Here is a 3,609-nt window from a genome sequence, read left to right as displayed (position 1 = left end):
AATAACAGATAAAAGAAAGTGAACCAACAAACAACTCGACTAATAACAGATAAAAGAAAGTGAACCAACAAACAACTCGACTAATAACAGATAAAAGAAACTGAACCCACTAACAACTCGACTAGTAACAGAGAAAAGAAACTGAACCAACTAACAACTCGACTCATTACAGAGAAAAGAAACTGAACCAACAAACAACTCGACTAATAACAGATAAAAGAAACTGAACCAACAAACAACTCGACTAATAACAGAAAAGAAATTGAACCAACTAACAACTCGACTAATAACAGATAAAAGAAAGTGAACCAACAAACAATTCGACTAATAACAGATAAAAGAAAGTGAACCAACAAACAACTCGACTAATAACAGAAAAGAAACTGAACCAACTAACAACTCGACTAATAACAGAGAAAAGAAACTGAACCAACTAACAACTCGACTAATAACACAGAAAAGAAACTGAACCAACTAACAATTCGACTAATAACAGAGAAAAGAAACTGAACCCACTAACAACTCGACTAGTAACAGAGAAAAGAAACTGAACCAACTAACAACTCGACTCATTACAGAGAAAAGAAACTGAACCAACTAACAACTCGACTCATTACAGAGAAGAAACTTTAACACATTTTTGTTAGACTTAAAAAAAATTATTAAATGATTTTCTTTATAACTGTCAGAGAATCAGTGATGTAAAAACACCTTACGTCTATTGGTTGCCTAACCAGTGATATAAAAACACCTTACGTTTATTGGTTGCCTAACCAGTGATGTAAAAACACCTTACGTCTATTGGTTGCCTAACCAGTGATTTTAAACACAAAGCTACACGATGGGCTATCTGTGCTCTGCCCACCACGGGTATAGAAACCCGGATTCTGGCGTTGACGTTACTGTTAACGTGGCGTCATCGGGTACTTTGCACGACTGAACACAACATATTAATTATACCCAATGGTGACGTCACGAACATAACCTTGACCTTAGCATAAATATAAATCTACTGTCTGCCTTTTATTTATTCTAGGTTTGTATTCCTTTATTATAATAGCTTCCTTTGTTTTACGTGTGTTAACATTAGATTCTCGACAAATAATTTTCTCTAGCTTATTTTCAGTACAATGCTCTGTATTATAAATGTTGGTAAACATGTGATGGAACATGTTCTTGTTCTCTTGTTTAAATTCCTACCAGTCTCCCCTATACAGATAGTATTACAGTCCGTACATTCTACACTGCAGACTACTTCTTTCTCAATAGTAGTCGGTTTAATTCTATATTTTATAGATTGTATTTAACTTTTTTCTTTAAAAAAATAAGTTTGCCTTTGAAGTTCATACACCCTTTCTGTTTCTTTCCACAATCCTTTTATCGTGTTTGATAAGTCAGGTACTTACGGAATTACACATATCAACATATCAGCGTTTTCTAATGTACTTATCCATTATCATTGTCATGAGTGAATTTAAAGATATTAGAAACTGTTAAGCCTTTTGTCTAGAAACTAAAGTCAGCAAATCTATCATCAACATATCTGACTAAATATATCCTACATTAACCATACTTTTAACTACTATCCAGCATCTTCATAAAGATGTTAGCGAGATCACGTGTTAATAGACTGCCCATACTTATTCCCTCAATCTGATCGTAAAAGTTCTTATTAACTTGAAATGTGGTTTGTGTTGTTGTAAAGATAAACACGCGTTTTAAAACTTCTACAGAAAGTTGTGTTCTTGGAAGACAGAAAGGAACACAATCAATAGATTCGTTGATTGATACTTGTGTAGATAATAAAACAACATCAAAACTAACTAAAAAAACTATGAGGATTGAATCTAACCAATAATTTAACGAAAATGTTCTGTATTATTTATAACTCACTTTCCATATAATACATAAGGTCTCAATATCCGGGTTAAAAATTTACCCAGGTTATAATTAAACAGTCCTCTGGTGGAAACAACAGGGCTTAGAGATACATCTTGTTTACGTATCTTAGGCAACCAATAGACGTAAGGTGTTTTTACATCACTGGTTAGGCAACCAATAGACGTAAGGTGTTTTTACATTTCAAACAAATATTGATAACTATGCCACCGTAATAACCCAAGCTATTAAGGAAACAGTTCCCAGCAAATCACTAAAATACGACCCGCGTATCTGGAAATTAACGCCCGGAGTACATATAATTATTGTAAATAGAAAATAATTCTGGCGTGAATTCATATCTATTCGTAATCCGAGCTAAACCACTAATAAATGGCAAGAATGACCTAATCAAAAATTAATAGCATAACAACAACTGGGAGAATATATGTAAATCAATAGATGAATCCAAACCAGATTCTACTAAATTCTGGAATCAAGTCAAATCCCTTACTAATAATAAAGCTAATAATAGCATCAATAAAATCCATTACAATAACACAATCGCTACAACCAATCAAGAACAGGCCGAACTATCTGCCCATTATTACAAAAATACATCTGTAACCCCTAATCTTGCTTCATTCGATGGACATCACTTTAAAGAAATTAACATATTTGTAGCGACAAATAATTCATTTATATCCACCTTCCCAGTATCCTTACCATCTGCTCACGAACCCACGGGTATTTGTACTAAACCTATTACCATTGCCGAGATTAAAGTAAACCCGAAGAATATTAAACAAAAAGTTCCCGTTGAAGACGGAATAAACAATATGGTTCTTTAAAACCTTACAGAAACCACATTCAACCATTTAGTCGCAATATACAATTTATCACTACCCCTCCCTATAGAAGTCCGCAGTTACTAAAGTAGTCGCTAAAAAGAAGAATCCTACCGATCCAAGCAATTACAGATCCATTAGTTTACTAAACACTTTAGGGAAATTAATGTAGAAGTTAGTAACTAATCGCTTAAACCTAATAACATCTTGAATAATATTCAAAATTCCGGCAGAAAACACAGACAAATTTCTGACCATCTAATTAGACTTTTCGAATCAATTTATCGAGGATTCACCAGAAAATAAATAACGGTATCTAGTTTGTTTTGCTTTTTTTTTAGATGTACGAAAAGCCTTCGATATGGCACAATGGCTTATGGTACAAACTAACTAAGAACCATATACCCACACTCCTCACACGATGGATATCTAGTTTTTTTACAGACCGAATAGCCAGCGTCCAAATAAGTAATACAAACTCCTGTCCCTTCACTTTCACGGCCGGAGTTCAGTATTAATCTCTACTCTTTACAACCTATTTATCAATGACATTCCTATCCCACCCTCACTCAACATACTGGAGTACTTCTAGCAACCCATATACTGCAACATTAAGAGTCCAAACTTCATTAAATACTGAATCTAAATGGTGTAATAAATGACGTGTTTCCCTCAACTCTCCTAAAACTCAAGCAATAGCCTTTCTCAAGAAAATCAATAATAAAAACAAAAGTTTCCAAATCTTAATCTCACCCTTTGTTAAATTTCTAGGAATAACACTCACTCAAACACTTAACTGGAACCTACACCTGAATAATGTCATAAGCAACGCGAATAATAGAATAACCTAATAATGGCTGGAGACGGCTTGAATGGGTAATGA

The sequence above is a fragment of the Limulus polyphemus genome, unplaced genomic scaffold (genome assembly GCF_000517525.1).
Source record: "Limulus polyphemus unplaced genomic scaffold, Limulus_polyphemus-2.1.2 Scaffold426, whole genome shotgun sequence".
NCBI lineage: Eukaryota > Metazoa > Arthropoda > Merostomata > Xiphosura > Limulidae > Limulus > Limulus polyphemus.
This window is presented reverse-complemented; position numbering follows the sequence as displayed.